Source organism: Callithrix jacchus, chromosome 3 (genome assembly GCF_049354715.1).
Source record: "Callithrix jacchus isolate 240 chromosome 3, calJac240_pri, whole genome shotgun sequence".
NCBI lineage: Eukaryota > Metazoa > Chordata > Mammalia > Primates > Cebidae > Callithrix > Callithrix jacchus.
The window spans coordinates 74,763,469-74,783,707 of NC_133504.1; the positions used below are offsets into that span (position 1 = coordinate 74,763,469).

Sequence of the window (20,239 nt, forward strand, 5' to 3'; positions counted from 1 at the left end):
TTTCAATTAAAAAGGGAGTTTGGAGACATATCAACCAAAAGGAATATGTGAACCTTGTTCAACTTCTGATTAGAAAAAAACAACTGTAAAGAAAATATGAGACCATCAGGAAATTTTTAACACTAACTGGATATTTATACCTTAAGGGAACCTTAAAATTTTTAGGTATGAGAATAGAACTGTGATCATTTTTTAAAAATCCTTATCTTTCAGAGATACATATTAATCATTTATTATCTAATACATACTAACACACACAATCACTTATATAAGAATTTATGTCGTGTGTGTGTGTGTGTGTGTGTGTGTTTCTTTTTGAGACAGCATCTTGCTGTGTTGCCTAGGCTGGTCTTAAACTCTGGGCTCAAGGGATTCTCCTACCTTGGCCTCCCAAAGAGCTGAGATTACAGGTGTGAGCCACTTGCACCCAGCCTTATACAGTTTGTAAGTAAATCATTTTTTAAATGACCTGATGAAATGACATGATATATAGGATATATGTCAAAACAATCCAGTGGGGGGGAGAGGTAAAAAAGAGTTGGAGGGGGTATAGATGAAATGAGATGTGTCATGTGGTGATAATTGCTGTAGTAGGGGGTTGGGTGCATGGGGTTTATTATCCTGGTCTGTTTTTGTATATATTTGAAACTTTCCCTAATAAAAAGTTCTTTTTGTTATAAAAGAACAAAAGGTAGCCAAAGGCAGCTCACTAGGTAATCAGAGTTAATTTGGGAACAATGTATAAGAAGGTTTAAAAACTGTGTTAATATTCCAGAAGCCCTCGAGATGCTTTGCTGATTCCATACAATGAGAAGTCTCTGCCAGTACTCAAGAATACAGTCCAGTCCAGTGAAGTTAAATCTGCTTACACGGAGATTAGCTTTTTTGTTGTTACTGTTCCATGCTGGACTTCATGGAGAAGAAAGATACAATAAAATAATCATTCTTGGCTGGACACGGTAGCTCATGCCTATAATCCCAGCACTTTTGGAGGTCGAGGCAGGAGAATCATGATGTCAGGAGTTTGAGACCAGCCTGGCCAACATGGTGAAACCCCGTCTCTAATAAAAAATACAAAAAATTAGCTGGGCCTGCTGGTGGACGCCTATAATCCCAGCTACTTGGGAGGCTGAGGCAGGAGATTCACTTGAACCTGGGAGGCGGAGGTTGCAGTGAGCCAAGACCATACCATTGAACTCCAGCCTGGGCAACAGAGCAAGACCCCATCTCCAAAAAAAAAAAAAAAAATTACTCTTGAGATTTAGAAGACTCTTAATAAGCAATACCACTGAACCTTATGACACAGCAAAGGCATAAGCTAAAGACATATTTCATTGTCTAGGGTTAGGGGATGGTCTTCTTAAAGGAATGGTTTCAAATATTAAGTACTTCAAGATAAGAAATGATAGGAATTATATTAAATTTCCACACAAAAAGGACAGAGTCAAATTTTTCACACTTTCTAGGAAATGAAATAATGTAACAAAAAAGCTAGCAAAACTTTGTTCTGAAAAATTGAGGATGACTTCAACTCTTCTGAAGCATAAAAATGATCCAGTCCCTTCTGGGCCTAAGGAGGGAAGCTGTCATCTTCTCTCTAGTTTCTGGATATGATAAAATACTAATTTATATTATTATACTTATATAAATGTTAAAGCCCTGGTTTTCATATTATATAAAATCCCTACTTTAATACTTCAACTTTTTTGGTTATACACTTGAGAGTTTTCCGCCATAGTTATCAAAAACTGATGAAAAGTAAAGCTAGACATCTTATCCATGATAATAATAATACTTCTGGTAGTTTTCTAACGTTGATATTAAATCTAGTAAGACCTCAACTTAGACAAATAGTATATTATCCACACTTTAAATTCAATTTTTAAAAATGCTGCAATATAAAAACAAAAGCTGTAAACCACAAAATTGAAGAATCTCATCATTAAGCAAAATCTTAGTGGTCAGTTACCCTTATCGTTATACAATTACATCTTAAATCACATCTACAGTATCCATGGCAAACAACTGTCCAACTTGACTTGAAAATTTTCAGCAGACCATCCTGGCCAACATGGTGAAACCCCGTCTCTACTAAAAATACAAAAATTAGCTGGGCATGGTGGCGTGCACTTATAGTCCCAGCTACTTGGGAGGCTGAAACAGGAGAATCGCTTGAACCTGAGAGGCAGAGGTTGCAGTAAGCCAAGATTGTGCCACTGCACTCCAGCCTAGTAACAGAGTGAGACTCCATCTCAAAAAAAAAAAAAAGACAGAAAGAAAAGAAAACATAACAAAATATTCAGGAAAGGGGAATTAACACAATCTTTCTAAAATGATTTAGATATGTCAGCAAAGGAATAGAAACACCATGAGTAAATCACTCAAATGTTCAAAGGGCTCAGATCATTGGCACTCAACATATTAGTTAAACAGTATAACCAAAAAGCCAAATTATTGTTTCAACATTACCATCATTGCTTAAAATATTTTGTAACTCCTATTTTGGAATCTTCTTCCACAATCCTTCACTTTCTTTTGTATATGCCCCAGGATGATAAATCTTAGAATTATACAATACTAATTTATCAGCAGTGTAAAGGATTATCCCATACACCCTCCCTAAAATAAGGAATCTAATATTTAGAGAGATTTGTCCCTGGTCAAAGAATATGGTTTCTGGAAACAGACAAGTCAGTGTTTCCACAAATGGTGAATACATTTACTCATTCATTCGATTAACATTTATGGGTAACAGCTATGTGCCAGGTACTGCGCTAAGCAATAGGAAGCCCAAAGGAAAATACAATGTTGGTCTTCTTTAGCTTTAAAGAACATACAGCATGGTTGAGGGGATAAGAACCGGTACACAGATAACCAAAGCTCAATACTGTAAGTGCCATGAGAGAAATATACACAGGCCACTTTGACAGCACTCGGAGGGTAAACCTAACCCAGCCTGAATAGAGGAGATATTTCCTGGAAGCAGTGACAAATGAATGGAGACTGAAAGAATTAGCAAGAGTTAGTCAGGGAAAGAGAGAATGAGAACAAAAAAAGCATCTTATATAACTTCCAAAGGAGAAAGGGAGAGAAAACCTAGCACATCTAAGGAACTTCCAGAAGTTAGGTAGCATGGAGTGTATGAGTATGTGTATGTGTGTTCTGGGAGACGGTATGGGGGACTAAATGAGGCTGGAGAGACCAGAGGCTCTGAGTACTATGTTAAGGAGTCTGGTAGCATGAAACAGCATGAAAGAATGAGGATTTTAATGAAACAGTGGGGACAGAATCCAAGGAATCACCAACTGTGGGAGTGGAAAGAAGGTAATAAATACGGGAAGACATAAAGGAAGCAGGATTCAATTGCAGGAGTGGCTATGGGGAGAAGAAAGGGAGGGAGTAAGAGGGCAAAAAGGAAGGAGGAAAGAGGAAGGGAGAAAAGAATAAAGGGAAGAGTTCAGAAATAGGTCCCAGGTTTTTCTCTGTCTTGGATAACTGGGAGATTGTTGGGATGAGAAACACAGTAGGAGGGGAAAGTTGGCAAGGGAAGTCAATGATATATGTTCCCCTCAGACATAGTGAAATTGCAATGCCCGTGGAAAATCCAGACAGAGATGTCCAAAAAACAGTCAGTTATATGAATCCAGAGTTCAAAAAAGGAAATCTGTTAGAAATAAAGAGGTAATGGCCGGGTGCGGTGGCTCAAGCCTGTAATCCCAGCACTTTGGGAGGCCGAGGCGGGTGGATCACAAGGTCAAGAGATCAAGACCATCCTGGTCAACATGGTGAAACCCCGTCTCTACTAAAAATACAAAAAATTAGCTGGGCACGGTGGCGCATGCCTGTAATCCCAACTACTCAGGAGGCTGAGGCAGGAGAATTGCCTGAACCCAGGAGGTAGAGGTTGCGGTGAGCCGAGATCGCGCCATTGCACTCCAGCCTGGGTAACAAGAGTGAAACTTCGTCTCAAAAAAAAGAAATAAAGAGGTAATAACCAGACCAAACAGTGGCAGCCTTAGGAGTGCAGTCAGTACCTAATCGCTACTGGGAGATGTAAAGTGGTTGGGATTGTCCCAAAAGTGTGTAGCCAGAGCAGATTAAAGGGCAAAGGACATAATCCAAAGAAGCACCAACATTTACAGGAGAAGTGCAGGATGTAGAGCAAGTAGATCCTAGATGGAGTGGTCAGTACTAGCCAGCGCAGGAAGATACATATATGCACACCTAATATTTACACACACACAATACTTGAAAACTAAGGGATCCAACAGTTGTTATCTACAGATAGTACCATTTTCTACATTAAAAATCAAGAGACTGAATGCACCATGATATTCCGAATTTGATCTCGAAACAGAAAAAGGACATTAGTGGGAAAAGTGGTGAAATCCAAATAAATCTATACTTTAGAACGAGCATTGTAACCAGTATAAATTTCTTAGTTTTGACAAAGGTGCCACAGTTATGTAAGAAGTAAGGCTGAGTGTGGTGGCTTACTTCCTAGCACTTTGGGAGGCCAAGGTGAGTGGATTGCTTGAGGCCAGAAGTTCGAGACCAGCCTGGTGAAAGTGGTGAGACCCTGACTCTACAAAAAGTACAAAAAATAAGCCAGGCATGGTGCCACATACCTGAAATCCCAGCTACTTGGGAGGCTGAGGCACAAGAATCTCTGGAGCCTGGGAGGCAGAGGTTACAGTGTGCCGTGATTATGCCACTACACTCCAGCCTGAGCAACAGAGCAAAGATCTTGTCTTAAAAAAAAAAAAAAGTTAATCTTAGTGAAACCTAGATGAAGGGTATAGAGGAACTCTGTGTCTTTGTAAATCTTCTGTAGATCTAAAATTATTTCAAAATAAGTTTTTTTAAAGTTAGGAGAACATACATACAGATGAACTATTGAAAATAATTCAAGTTGCTTGATAAAAGAATATATAAAAGCTCAGTTTCTTAAAACCCACAACTAATTATTAGAACTGTTAATTATGAAAAAAGGTATCAGTTATGACAACAAAAGGTACCTAGGATTTTTATAAAGAAAATTGTAAAACTTTATGGAAAGTCATTTTTAAAAGACTTAAAAAGGGAGCTACGCATGTTTGTAGACAGGAAAACTCAATATAGGTAAAATATCATTTCTACTCCACCCAAATACCTACAAATTTAACGAAACCCTAAAAGAGTGGTCAGAAATAGGAAACCAGGAGACAGAAACCTAGTCAAGACAGGATCTCAAGTGGGATGTTCAAGAAGAGTTTCAGTATCAAATGGTACCGAAAATGACAGGTAATGTAAGACTGAGAAGTATTCAATGGATTAAGCACAGTAAGAATTTGGGAATAGTAAATGCGAACAACTCCTTCTAGAAGTTTGTGAAATACACCACAGATGTTAAACTGTAGTACTCAGAAAAAATAACATGGTGTCAAATGCATGAATTTTAGAGTCAGACCTGAATTCAAAACCAGCCTTCATCTCCAAGTAACTGAGCTTACCTTCTCACCTGTACAATGGGAAATAACTGCTATTGATCTTTGTGTGTGTGTGTGTGTGTGTGTGTGTGTGTGTGTGTGTACACACCCATATATAAACTTTTAGTACATGGCATTCAAACATGTTGGCCTCCCACCCTACCTGCTTTGTTTTGAGATTCAGGAAATTACATATATTTTAGAAATCCTTATATTTTATCAAAGATGATAAAATATCTAGAAGAAGGCAAGTATGACCTAAAAAAATGTGGCTGAAGCCTCTTTTTAAAGTATGTCATTTATGCTTATATAATGTCTTATCATACATAGCAAGGCCAGTTCTTTACCTACAGAATAAATTTTTAGTTTTATTTTATTTCCCAAGGGAAATACTGCAAAAAAGACTAAAATCTTATATAATTTCTCAGTCTATTATCCTATTCATTCATTCAATAATTGATATTGGTGCCTCTTATGTGTAAGAAAACTATTCTAGGAGCTAGAAATACAACAATGACAAAGACCTATGAAGTCTCTACCCTCATAGAGCTTAGTGGCAATTGCCTAATTTTTCATTAGTTGGGCCAGCGTTAATATTATTTCTTATTTAGGTAATTTGAAGCCCAAGCAAACTGAAAGTCTCAATTTAGCATACTAAGATAACCAGAAAGCAGTTGTCTAATACTACATTTCAAGGCTCACTATATTCATCTGTAGAGAAAAAGTATTCACATAATCTGAAATCTTCAGCTCAGAACATAATGCTCCCATTTTAATTTCTGGCTGATTCAAAAAACCTATTTTATTCAAAATTGAGTGATAGAGTATGTTCGCTTTCCAATAGAATTATGTTTTGGTGTCCAAAAATAACTGAGCCAGGTTTCGTAGTCGTCTTGGATCTAAAATTCACCAGTAACTAAACACTAAATTCCAAAGTATAACCACTAGTCTCTTTTCTTCCATCAGCCATCATGCAATACAATGCTGAAGACCTGGCACTGAAAACCTCTTTAGTGCATGGATAGCTGGCAAAGGAGGCTGGGTAACAAAAGGAACGAATTCGGCCAGGCATGGTGGCTCAGGCACTTTGGGAGGCCAAGGTGGTTGGAGTGCCTGAGCTCAGAAATTCAAGACCAGCCCAGGCAACATGATGAAACCCTGTCTCTACTAAGATACAAAAAGTTATCCAGGCATGGCGGTGTGTGCCTGTAGTCCCACCTACTCAGGAAGCTGAGGCAGGAGAATCACCTGAACCAGGGAGGTGGAAGGTGTTGCACTAAGCCAAGACGGAGCCACTGCTGGGTGACAGAGGGAGACTCTGTCTGAAAAAAAGGGAGGAGAGGGGAAGGGGAAGGGGGAAGGGGGAAGAAGGGGGAAAAAGGGAGAAGAAGGGGGAAGAAGGGGGAAGGGGGAAGGGAGGAAGGGAGGGAGGGAGGGAAGATAGGTGGGTGAAGAAAGAGAGAGAAAGGAAGGAAGGAAGGAAGGAAGGAAGGAAGGAAGGAAGGAAGGAAGGAAGGAAGGAAGGAAGGAATACATCTGCTGAAAATAAAAAAACTTTACATCTTCATACATGTATATGGAGTACCCAGGGTAATTATTGGATAAATCACAAAGATCAGATACAAATATGACTAACATGTTTCACACTGCCGCTCTCACTAAACTTTTTTTTACTATTTTATTTTGCACATCATCTCAGAAGCCCAAAACCACACATTCCATTCTCTTCACAATTCAACTTGCTAATTAAAGTTTGTAAGTAAAAACATTAGCTGGGCTCGGTGGCTCACGCCTGTAATCCCAGCACTTTGGGAGGCCGAGGTGGACGAATCACAAGGTCAGGAGTTTGAGACCAGCCTGACCAACGTGGTGAAACCTCAACTCTACTAAAAATAAAAAAATTAGCTGGGTGTAGTGGTGGACACCTGTAACCCAAGCTACTCAGGAGGCTGAGGCAGGAGACTCCATCTCAAAAAAAAACCGAAAATATTAGACACCCAGATAATTTATTAAAATTCTTAGCAAATCCTCAGCTAGTAAACCAGGTTAAAACTGGGCATACTATGAAAACAAGAAAAATGAAAAAAAGGAAGGAAGGGAGCTGGCTTAGAAATCTGTGAGTTCTTTCATTACTACCCAATCAGGACATAGCTTTTTGAGTTCATTAATCTTTCTGTGTACCAACTCTTATAGCTATAAAGTAAAAATTGTTTTTATTATGCAACTTAAGATTATAGATACGTGTGAAATACTAAATCTCTTGCCTTAATGATTTTACTTCTAAGCCATACCATTTAACTTATGCAATTTAAAAAAATTTTAAATGTACAGTGGATTTACGGCAAAGGCAGGCTGTTACAAGCAATTTCAGTCCATACAAACTTACAAGTTCTTCCAATATCTTATGTACTGGGTTTATTACCTCATGTTCTAAAATAGATATGTTCAGGCTGGCTGAGCTACCGATACAATGAAGTGTAACACGATGCCCAAATAGCTGGAGAGAACAGACACTCCTGATGCTTCTAACAGCACAGCTGCTGGTTTAAGAACAGTAATGGCTTTTACTTCTGTGACATCATCAGACAACTAAGTCAGAGGGACAGTGAGAAAAGGAAAAGGTATGAACTACTTAGCATTTTGTGGCATTCCAGAAGCTCCAGGTGCAATACAGGGGCAAAGCAGAACCACACAGCAGCAAAGATAAGCTTCAGAGATAGAAAAGGGGGGTTCACAGTCTCAGTACTTATCAGTAAACAGTCACAAATTGACAGGTAGGGAAGACACCTTCCCTCATCTGTTCCACAGCTATTAGGGATTACAGACAGTATCTGACTACCTGAGCATCACAGAAAGGCTAGAAATGCTCTGCCACTGAGAATACTTCTTGGCCTGGTTTGTGGAGGTATTGTAATTCAGGTGGGAAAATTCCAACAGCTTTTGGCTGGGGCATTTTCTGGCAAGAATAGTTGCAGTACTAATGTCTCAGTAATCTGACTTTCAGGGCCCCACACTGTCTCCTGGCACAGCAACACCAGGCAACACTGAAGGCATGCATCTATAAATACCTGGCTTCCACCTACAAAACGCATCAATCCTATATGTGTTACATGGTCTTTTCTTCCCAGGGACCAGCTGTTGGAGAAATTTTTCTAAAGATAAGTTGCTCACTAAATTATAGAAATGGAGAACAGATGGGTAGTCTCCCAAGGCAGGGTTGGGGGAGAGTGCACCTATAAAAGGGCAACCCGAGGAATCACTGTGAGGATGGAAATGCTCTGTATCTTGAATGAGTCAATGTCAGTATCTGGGTTGTGATATTGTACTACTGTTTCACAAGACGTTACAATGGGGGAAAATTGGGTAAAGATTACAAGGAATCTGCCTGTATTATTTTTTTGCAACTGCATGTGAATGAATCTATAATTATCTCAAAATTTTAAAATTTAATTTAGAAAATGCCAGAAAACTAGTTCAAAGACTCTACTTCTAGCTTAATTAATATTTGAAATCTATGCTTTAAGACCTAGAAATTAGTTGAGAGGAAGAAGCTAAGCAATATAAATAAGAGTCCTTTAAGTTTTACTTTTACTGTAACTTCCATTTCCATGTTAGAACAGAAAATGGAAGAAACTGAGAACCCAAGGGCAGAAGAGGGCAGAGGCCAAACAGCCTCCACTGTATTTAGATTTTTTTCATTCTACAACTCATTGTTGACTGAGTACCTGAGCTAGGTCCCATTCAGGTACGTGGGATAAAGCATTGAAAGGAACTAGTCACAGTCTCTGTTCTTGTGGAGTTTACATTCTAGTACAGTCTCTTAAAGCCAAATGAGTATTGTGTGTTAAACACAATATAACACAATATAAAAATCTGATGAGTTTTCAATTAATACTAAATTTCAATGGTTTTACTCTAATAGTTATATTAGAGAAAATATGTAAAATAATTTGAAGGGGAATCATTATTTGAAAATTATTTTTTCTGATGGCTTATTCTACTTATCAAACTCTCCATTATTCAGACACGTGTGGTCTGTGGGGTATTCTGCCACCATGGGCTCTCAGTTTCTTCCATTCCCTATTCTTCATAGTCTCTGAGTAATTTCTCTAGGTGAGGGTATAGGGACAGGAGAAAAGAAGGATGAAGCTCAAATACCACTTTTGCTACTTCTTGGTTGCAATTTTACTACTTAGGAGGTGGAAGAGGATTATTATTATTACTATTATTATTTTGAGACATAATCTTACCATGTCACCCAGGCTGGAGTGCAATGGCACATTCTCGGCTCACTGCAACCTCTGTCTCCCAGGTTCAAGCAATTTTTCTGCCTCCGCCTCCTGAGTAGCTGGGACTACAGGCATGCACCACCACACCCGGCTAATTTGTGTACTTTTAGTACAGACAGGGTTTCATTATACTGGCCAGGCTGGTCTCGAACTCCTGACCTTGTGGTCCGCCTGCCTCAGCCTCCCAAAGTGCTGGGATTACAGGCGTGAACCACCGCACCTGGCTGGGAAAGGATTATTTAAAGACAAAAAGACTTTTTGTGCCTCTATATATACATATGAAAATCTATAGATTTACCTAGTTTTAGTAAGGGAATGTTAAGAACTGCTCCGGTGACCCCAGAACATTTGATCGCTTGACATTTCTTTGTATTTCCTGCAATGCTTATTGAATAAACAGGAAGCTCATCAGCAACCAGGGAACCACCTGCAATGCTTATGAGAAGCAGAGGCCTTCTAAAGCTGGAGGTGGAAGTTCCATGGTTTAGAAGAGCTGCTCTGTTGTCTGAGGAGGCGGCAGCAGACAGGCCTTTGAGGAAGTCAATAATCCTTACATGGAACAAGTTGTTGAAAGTCAGACCTTCAGTCAGGGTTGGCAATACTTTCACAAAACAACTGAGAAATACTTTAACAAAACTGCTATTTCTAAATTTTAGTTCTTCAATATAAATCAATTCTTGAAAATTCCTCTCAGTACCCTGAAATCATAAGCAGCTCAGAAAGAGATTAAATAAAAATACAAGCTGCCTCAAGTGAGTATTTCTGCAACCAATCCAATATACTTGAGAGATGGAGCACCTCCTGACTATAGTCTTTTCTTGGCAAATGCTTCTCGGATGATTTGAGAGAGCCTGAGGTTTCTCCTCAAACTGAAGTAAGTGCCCCATGGAGATAATGCAACCAGCTTGGTTGGCCATGTCACCTCCCCTAGGGGTAAATACCAATTAGCCGGGTTGTTTGTGTTCCTGGCACCTCTTTCTGGATTGAAGAGTTCACATTCATCCACAAAAATCATACAATTCAGGCAGCTCCAGAACAGAAAACAGAGCAGGATGTGTGTGCCCGGGGAAGGAGGAGCTTGGGGGAAAGGCAAGTAGGGGCACAGGGTGGGGAAGGGAAGCTGCCCAGAGTGTTCCAGTTATTTAATACACTCTCCCACACAGTCATTCTATTTGACTGTAAAATCATTAGGAAAACACCTTTCAAAGCAGGCTTAAGACAAGAGAGTTTTATTTGACTCTCAGGAAAATAGCTCAGGCAGCACGTCTCTCAATCAATGCTGAGCATTACGGCAACTCCACTTTGGAAAACCAAGCTTCCAGCCAAGAGCTCAAGGCCCATCTCCAAAACTTCTGAGGAGGCCCTTGCAAGGAAAATTCTTCCCCGTATCCCCTGCATGACATAGGCTGGGTGGACTTAGTAGGAAGTTGGAAACGGCTCCTTTGCCTGAAAGTCTCCAGTAAGGAAACAGGGCCTCTTATTCGGCTGTGCTGAGAATTTAAAGGAATAAAACAGGATCACAGTCAAAGAAGATCGCGGCTCCACCCTCAAGAATGCAGCTGCCTCTAAGTAGAAGTTAATAATTAGGCAGACTCCAGAACTGAGTTCTGGTTGTCCATTTTAGTTTATAAAAGATATGAATTTAGCTAAGTTTTGCTTATATTCTTCATCCAACAAGCATTTGTGAAGCACTCATTGCGTACCAAGCACAGCATTAGTATATATATATACACCCTGGCACCATTCCAATGACAACTACAAAAACAGACCACATGGGTATGGACGCATAACCCAAGGGTGGCAGGAGTCGTGTAGTGAACAAAAGACAGTTCAAGATGTTCAAACATTGAGGAATTGCATTAAGGGGATCTAATTTCTAACTCCCTGAAATATTTGCTGATTCCTCTTTTCCCTTCCGCCTAATTCTCAAAAGTACAAATAGCAACAACAAAATCCCTTCCTCCTTACATCTTGTCTTCAGGTTTTTACCCTGCCCCAAAATTGCCTCCTGGGTTCCCCTCTGTGTGCTAAGATAGTTATAATACAGGTGAACTTAAAACTCTCTTATTAAGTAACTTCCCTCATCATACTCTGATTCTGGAGGGTGGATGGGATACAACTGTAAAAACTAATTTTTATTTTTATTTTATTTTTTAATTTTATTTTTGAGACAAAGTCTTACTGTGTCATACAGGCTGGAGTGCAGTGGCACGATCACTGCTCACTGCAGCCTCAACTTCCCGGCTCCAGCAATCTTCCCACCTCAGCCTCCCAAGTAGCTGGGACCACAGGCACACACTACCACACCTGGCTGACTTTTGTATTTTTGGTAGAGATGGCATTTTGCCATGGTACCCAGGCTGGTCTCCAACTCCCGAACTTAAGCGAGACCAACTCCTGAACCTCAGCAATCCACTGCTGCTGCCTCCCAAAGCTCTGGGATGACATGCATGAGGCACTGTGCTCAGCTGGAAAACAGTTACACAAATGGAGCAGAGCAGGGTAAATGAGGGCCTCAGAAAAAGGCCCCATAACAGAAAGGTTGGGTGTAATGTAATAAGGATTATAAACTTAATGTAAGTTCTTGAAAAGAACTGCACCGGGCTAAAAGTGGTGTTTAAAGAATAATTGGAAAGGTTATTGCAGCTGTTCACATGTAGGATGATAAAGACATGAACTTTGATGGAGGCCACAAGGATGGAAGCAAAGGATGAAATGCCAGGGTTTCAGGAAGTTAGAATTTTGGTAAAAAATGAGAAGTGGAAAAAAATGTTGTGTTTAGGGAGTTTCAACTTGGAAATATGAAAAACTGACACAGAAAATAAGTTAAGGGAAAGTTGATAAAATGAGGATAGTCAGTTTGTGATCTAGTACCAGTTCCATGCTCATAAAAGCGAATAATTCATTGCTTATTTGATGGCAAGTGAAGTTAGGTAGGTTCAGGCTAAGAATGACATTCATATGAATACGTTTCTAGATAACAGGAATTCTGAAACTGAATATGGCAGACTTATTTTGGTGGCTCCAATGAACCACACCATCTGCTTTTTATATCTCCTATAGCTCTTCTCAAAGTGAATCTAGTCCTGGACATGGGACTGATGTGACACTAGCAATTCTGACATTAGCAAACAGGATGCAAACAGAGGCTTACACACTGGAGCCTGCTCTCCTGGAACCCTTTCCTCTTGAGATCCAGCCACTGAAAAAGCCCAAGCTACCCTCAGAGAGAGAACACCTGGAGAAAGACATCCTTAGGATTCCAGTTATCCCTTCTAAGGTGCAGGACATGTCAGTAAAGCCATTTCAGATATTCTTGTCCCAGTCACCACTTGACTGCCACTGCATGACAAATTATAAACTCTACCAGCGGAACCATGCAGTTGCACCCTGGTCAACCCACAGAATCATAAAAAATCAAATCACGGTTTTAGACCATAGGTTTTGAGATGTTTGTTACATAACAATAGATAATTGAAGCAGTGGAGGACAGATGAGATATACGATTTGAAAAGAGAGATTTAGGAATAATAAATAACAGTAAAATATTTATTATTTAACAGCACTACCTTAAACACACTGCCTGTATTATCATGTGAATAGTTACAACAATACCAGCATAATAGTAGGTATTATCAGCTAGTATCCCTGTACGATAGATGAGGAAACTAGTATTTAAATAAATTAAGTAACTTACCCAAAATCATAGAATTAGTAAAGCACAGCTGAGACATGAACGCAGGTCCACCTGTTACCTGCACACATGTGAAAGATGAAACTGTAAGATTTCCTCTCCTGAGCAGAATGAGAAGAAAGAAAGGGCTGAGGCTAGGGCTAGGGCCAGGAAGAAAAGCCACATGATTGCAGTGTTGCATTTTCTCCGAATAGCTGTTCAACACATTCCAGTTAAAAATCAATTCCAGCCCCTATTTAGAGAGTCAGTGCCTGCTTGTCATTCTATGTCTACACTTTAAAACTCACAACTACACTATCTACTAGAGCCACATTTAAGCCTTATTTTGGCTAACAGAGTCTCGCTTCACAAGCCTATCTACTTTAGGATCAAAGGATTGTTAAACACTCTCTGACCACCTCCAGTGACAGGCCACTGTGAAGTACCCTCTTTTCTGGGATTATACTCTTTTCTATTGGCCATACCTGTTTCTCCTTTTTTTTTGAGACAGAGTTTCACTATTATTACCCAGACTGGAGTGCAATGGCATGATCTTGGCTCACCGCAACCTCCGCCTCCTGGGTTCAAGCAATTCTCCTGCCTCAGCCTCTGGAGTAGCTGGGATTACAGGCATGCACCACCATGCCCAGCTAATTTTTGTATTTTTACTACAGGCGGGGTTTCACCTTGTTGACTAGGATGGTCTCGATCTCTTGACCTCGTGATCCACCCGCCTCGGCCTCCCAAAGTGTTGGGATTATAGGCGTGAGCCACCGCGCCCGGCTGGCAATACCTATTTCTAATGATATTATCAGCCTTTCCCAAAAATGGAAACTCCAGTAGAATTTGAGCTGAAAATCCTTAAAGTTTGGCCCTGAGAAACCATCTAGTCTGGACTTCTCTGCTAAAGATAAGGAATCCAGGTCACAGGTTGGTAAACTGTTGTGCCTTAAAGTTACCTGGTGACCTAGGGTCACAATCAGCCGTCCTAATCCTCTTCTATTGCTGAGTGCTGAACCACACTGACCCTTTGAAGCGTGCCACTCTGTTATCTCTTCATTTGCCATTCATCAAGACATAGCTGGTTGAAATAATGCTAAAATTGTGCTTTGATCCAAGCAACTGACTGGATGCAAGGATCAGGGAGCTGGGGAAGTAGGGGAATGGATGAAAATACCAAGAAGTCTTCCCTCCCTAAAGCAAGCCTTCTACACTATGTCTTCTTACTTCTCATACTAAAAAGACACAGTTAATTGCTATAGTGTATACATTTTTTTAAGTATCATAAAAGCAAGTATACAAGTAGTAAAGGAAATAGCTTCTGACTCCAGTACTTACACTTCCATCCCAAAAAAGCAGCCTAAAATCACAACTTTTAAATTTGTTTCCTTCCCATGTGCCACAAAAACTGGTCATGTTGTTTTCTTTTGCTCCCTTCTTCTTGGGAGATTTGGAACCACTGTCTGAAGAAAGCGCCAAGAGTCCCATGCAACTAGCTGCTTGGGAGTTTTGAATATGAGTGTCTGTTTCAACCTAAATCTTCTCTTGCTTATTCTCACTTCATTTTGTTTTTGTTTTTTCTTTCTTCCTTTCCTTCTTTTACTTTCTACTTCCCTTATTCTGTCGGCTCCCATGATTTTTTTTTTCTTTCTGCTTCCTCCAAAAAATATATGAGGCTATCTAAAAGAAGAAAAAAAACAGACATCTATAAAGTCATCCACCATTGCTCATTCTCACTTTGTTTTTTTCTTTCTTCTTTCCCTCTTCTACTTTCTACTTCCCTTATCCTGTCTGCTCCCATGACTAATTTTTTATTTCTGCTTCCTCCAAAATATATATGAGGCGATGTAAGAGAAGAAAAAAATCAGACATCTATAAGTCATCCACCATTGCTCAATGTTATTTTTGGAAGAATAAGAAAAAGTTTTAGGTACATAAAGTCATTCTGTTTAAGATGCTCTGAATTTAAATCTCTTATCTCAGGCAGAGAAGGGAGTCTGGCCCTCTGAAGTACAGTGTTCCAAGACCAGAAACATATCATTTTGTTCAACTCACAACTTTTACTGTATCTTTTTTTTTTTTTTTTTTTTGAGACAGAGTCTCACTTTGTTGCCCAGGCTGGAATGCAGTGGTGCAATTCTGATTCACTGCAACCTCCACCTCCCAGGTTCAAGCAATTTTTGTGCCTCAGTCTCCCAAGTAGCTGGGATTACAGGTGTGTGCCACCACACCCGGCTAATTTTTGTATTTTTTAGTAGAGACAAGATTTTGCCATGTTGCCCAGGCTGGTCTCAAACTCCTGAGCTTAAGCAATCCGCCCGCCTTGGCCTCCCAAAGTGCTGGGATTACAGGTGTGAGCCACCATGCCTGGCCAGCTTCTCTATCCCTGGACATACATACACAATGCTCAACATACACAATGTTCTGGAAATGACACATTCATCCAAACTGGTATTATTAGCAATATGAGGTCTCCAGCCTCAAGTGTGCCCTCTGCAAGTATTTAGCTACCTAGGCATATCCCTGGTTACTTTCCTTTCCTATTCACTAAGGGTAACCAGCCAGCATTCTGAGACAGCATTCCCTCCTAGTTCGAAGAAATTACTGAGTATCACAAACATGAAGTCCCTCAATTTTAAGGTATAGACCTTAAAATCTATCTACCCACACTATGCTAGCCAAGCTAAGCTCATCATTTAGTGGAACATTTGTCTTTTTCTACAGCAACTAAGCCACCAAAGAGATTTGTTTTGCTATAAAATTTTGTGCTATTTTGCTATAAAACTGGCATGTTAAAATCTCTGTGTATTTGGTAGGATTCTGACACAGTCTTTTAGCTTCAAAGTGGAGAAGGACACAAAGATAGACCAAGAGACCCAGTCCGGAAGAGCCAGTTGTCCAGGGTGCAAGTAAGGGAGATCCACAGTACATAGAACACACTCCCCTGTGCCTGGCCCAGCACCTAAACCCACTCTCACACAGCCTAGCTCTCTCCTGGCGGTGCCAGTGATATATTCTGAAAGGCAGCCAAGGCATCTGGTATACACCTTCCCTTACTTCAGTGTCATCTTGGACCTCTCATGAGGCTCAAAGAGCCTAAAGCACAAGGATACTACTGCTTCTAATCAATAGCAATCATCCTCCACATGAAAAGAGAATAATGCTATGACAGAAGCAGCAGACATTTGCAAGCACAGATAAGAACATGACTTTTAAAAAAGCTAGCACCAGTGCCACCTAATCAGCCTGCAGCCTAAACTCCCCTCTGCTGCCCATATCCTCAGAAACAGGCTCTGAGTACTAGGTCAGCTCTGTGACAAGGGAAGAGTAGCGGAGGCTTTGGAGCAGATGGCAGCTGACAGACAGCAGGCCCAGCAGCAATTGTTCACTGCTGTGACCACAGGCCTCCAGAATACAGGCAGTAGCAGCCTGTAACATCTCCACATGTCAGGATCACTGTGATCCAGTTGGGAATGCTCCTTTTTTAATTAAGTCCTTTCTTCTGGAATAGGATTATTATTCCTATTTTCAGAAATCCTGAAGAAGAAAAACTAACCCACACACAGCAGGGGAAAGACAAGAGAAGCCAGAAGAGGGATTTTGACGTGCTCTCGCGAGATTTGGGTCTTTTCCTAAGTCAGTGCTCACCAAGGAAAAAGCCATGTTCAGTTCAAGTGACAAGATCGTGAAGCCCAATGGCAAGAAGCCAAACTGGTTCGAGTCCGGCATCTCCCAGACTCTTCTGGAGCTGGAGATGAACTCGGACCTCAAGGCTCAGCTCAGGGAGCTGAATATTATGGCAGCCAAGGAAACTGAAGTTGGTGGTGGCCGGAAAGCTGCCATAATCTTTGTTCCTGTTCCTCAACTAAAATCTTCCCAGAAAATCCAAGTCCGGTTAGAACGCAGATTGGAGAAAAAGTTCAGTGGGAAGCATGTTGTCTTTATCGCTCAGAGGAGAGTTCTGCCTAAGCCAACTCGAAAAAGCCGTACTAAAAATAAACAAAAGCGTCCCAGGAGCCGTACACTGACAGCTGTCCACGATGCAATCCTCGAGGACCTGGTCTTCCCAAGTGAAATTGTGGGCAAGAGAATCCACGTGAAACTGGATGGCAGCCGGCACATAAAGGTTCATTTGGACAAAGCACAGCAGAACAATGTGGAACACAAGGTTGAAACTTTTTCTGGTGTCTATAAGAAGCTCACGGGCAAGAATATTAATTTTGAATTCCCAGAGTTTCAACTGTAAACAGAATGACTAAATAAAAAATATATTCACAGTAAAAAAAAAAAGAGAGAGAGAGAAACCAGAAGAAAGAACCTGAACTCCATGTGCCCGTGTCAGGCACCAGCCATGGAAGGAGGAGACTCCTTAGGGCTTCAGTGGTGAGCAGAGGATCAAAGCAAAACTGCACCTCTCTGTGTCAACAGGAGGCCAGTCTAGTACCTCTGTTAGGAACTCTCTGACCCATGTCCTTGGGGCGTCATAATGAATAAGTTGGTCCTTACCAAGCCAGGGCTTATTCACCACCCTCTTTGGACACTCAGGCCAGTCTAGGGTTTATGTCAACAAATGCCTTGTGATGGTTAATTTTATGTGTTAGCTTGGCTGGGTCATGGTGCCCAGATGTTTGCTCAAACATTATTCTGGATGATTCTATAAGGGTGTTTTAGAATGAAATTTACATTTGAATCAGTGGATTCTGAGTAGATTGCCCTACGTATTGTGAGTGACCCACATCAAATCAGTTGAAGGCCTGAATAGAACAAATTCCTTTCCTCCAGCAAGAAGGAATTCAGCCAGCATGGCCTTTGAACCTGAACTACAACATTAGCTTTGCCCTGGGTCTCCAGATCGCTGGCCTGGACTTGAACTTGCCAGCCCCTGTAATCTCATGAGCCAATTCCTTAAAATAAATCCCTCTAGGTAGGTAGGTAGGAAGACAGGTAGACAGGTAGGTAGGTAGGTAGATAGATGAGTGATCTCCTATTCATTCTGTTTCTCTGGAGAACTCAGACTGAAAGAGGCCTCCTAAAAATTGAGTTGCTGGGTCATCAGGTCATCAGTTGCAGCCCCAGGCAGCATATCCTACACAGCAAGGTCATCCTCTGTGATGAGACTCCAAAGCCAGGCTGACTTTCAGTGAATACTGCTGCTCATAGACCAAACCCAGTCCACTGGGTCAGTCCAAGATACACCTGCAGCACTCTCCTCCCACCCTACCAACTCCTCGCTTCCATTAAGCTTAATCTAGTCCTCTGTGTTCTGATCCAGGCCTTTCCTGTCTCTCCCAAGTCATTTTTCCATGAGTATAAGAGGACACTCCCAAAGAACACAGTTATAATTCTCTCACCTTAGAAAAATAAACACATTATGGAGAATATATTTGATTTTAGATTTTTCGTGAGCTCTGCCTGAGAAAATACAGTGAATTCGGGATAATGCACTGCTTTCAAATGCTAATTATCATTTTCCAAATAAAGGTAAAGCAGTTGTGCTGATAATGATCAAGGCCTTGCTTCTCTGTGTGGTACTTAAAAAGAAACAAGCCAAGGGCAGATGAATGAGGAGTGAGCTCCTTGTAACTGGAGGGCACAGGCATGACCATGCCTGCCTTCCAGGAGACTCCACAGCCTGGCTTTGGAGTCTTATCACAGAAGGCTGCCTGGGGCTGCAACTGATGACCTGATGACCTAGCAACTCTTTTAGGAGGCCTGTTTCAGTCTGAGTTCTCCACAGAAACAGAATGAATAGGAGATCAATCAATCTATCTATCTATCTACCTACCTACCTGTCTATGCTGGCTGAATTCCTTCTTGCTTGAGGAAAGTAGTCTTTGTGCTTTTTAGGCTCTTTGAGACTTATGAGATGTCCAAGATGACGCTGAAGTAAAGGAAGGTGTATACCAGATGCCTTGGCTACCTCTCAGTGCATCCATCATGTGACTGATGGCAAAAGAACCCAGTCTACAAGTGTCCCCCGAAACAGGAACTTCTTCTGGCTGCTATCCTATCTCCCTCCTTCCCTTCACATTCATGCACCTCAAAGGTATTCAACATCTGCATCCACTCCCTCACTCTCCCATTCCTTCTTCTCACAAAATTTTATATAAATAATACATAGATGCATTCTTTAAAAAAATTCACAAATACATAGGCAAAGAAGTGACCATTCCTCTTGATCTCGTCTCTTCTCATCTCATCCTTCTCTGAAGCTGTAAGCAAGCACTTGATAGCAGTTAGGTACGATCCTTCTCAGATCTCAGTCTTCCTGTTTATTACACAAGTACAGACCTTGCATTTGTGCATGTGTGTTTTCACCAAGGGAGTAATATTTTCAGCATTGTTCAATGATTTCCTTGTTTCCCTTAATAAAATGGACACCCTTCCATTCTAGCGCATATGCAGATATACCTTTGTTTTACTGTGATTTGCATTATTGCCCTTCACAGGTATTACGATTCTTGAAAATTAAAGTTTTGTGGGAACCCTGCATCAAGCAAGTCTATCAGTGCCATTTTTCCAATAGTATGTGTTCATCTCATGTCTGTGTCACATTTGGGTAATTCTCACAATATTTCAAACTTTTCTATTATTATTACATGTATTGTGGTGATCTTTAATCATTAATTTTTGATGTTACCATTGTAATTGTTTTGGGGGACCACAAATTATACCCATATAAAACAGCAAACTTAATAAACGTGTGTGTTCTGACGGCTCCACTGACCAATGTTCCTCTGTCTCTCTCCCTCTCCTAGGGCCTCCCTGTTCCCGAAGACACAACAGTATTAAAGTTAGGCCAATTAGTA

The 20,239-nt window shown here is 40.7% G+C and overlaps 1 protein-coding gene and 1 pseudogene across 2 annotated transcripts in view; one reads left to right on the forward strand and one right to left on the reverse strand.

Annotated features, from left to right (window-relative positions):
• FGF2 (fibroblast growth factor 2) overlaps positions 1-20,239 on the reverse strand; it is a 66,590-nt gene that overhangs the window by 26,176 nt on the left and 20,175 nt on the right. The window lies entirely within an intron of this gene.
• On the forward strand, positions 16,973-17,802 carry LOC100385417 (ribosomal protein S7 pseudogene; annotated as a pseudogene).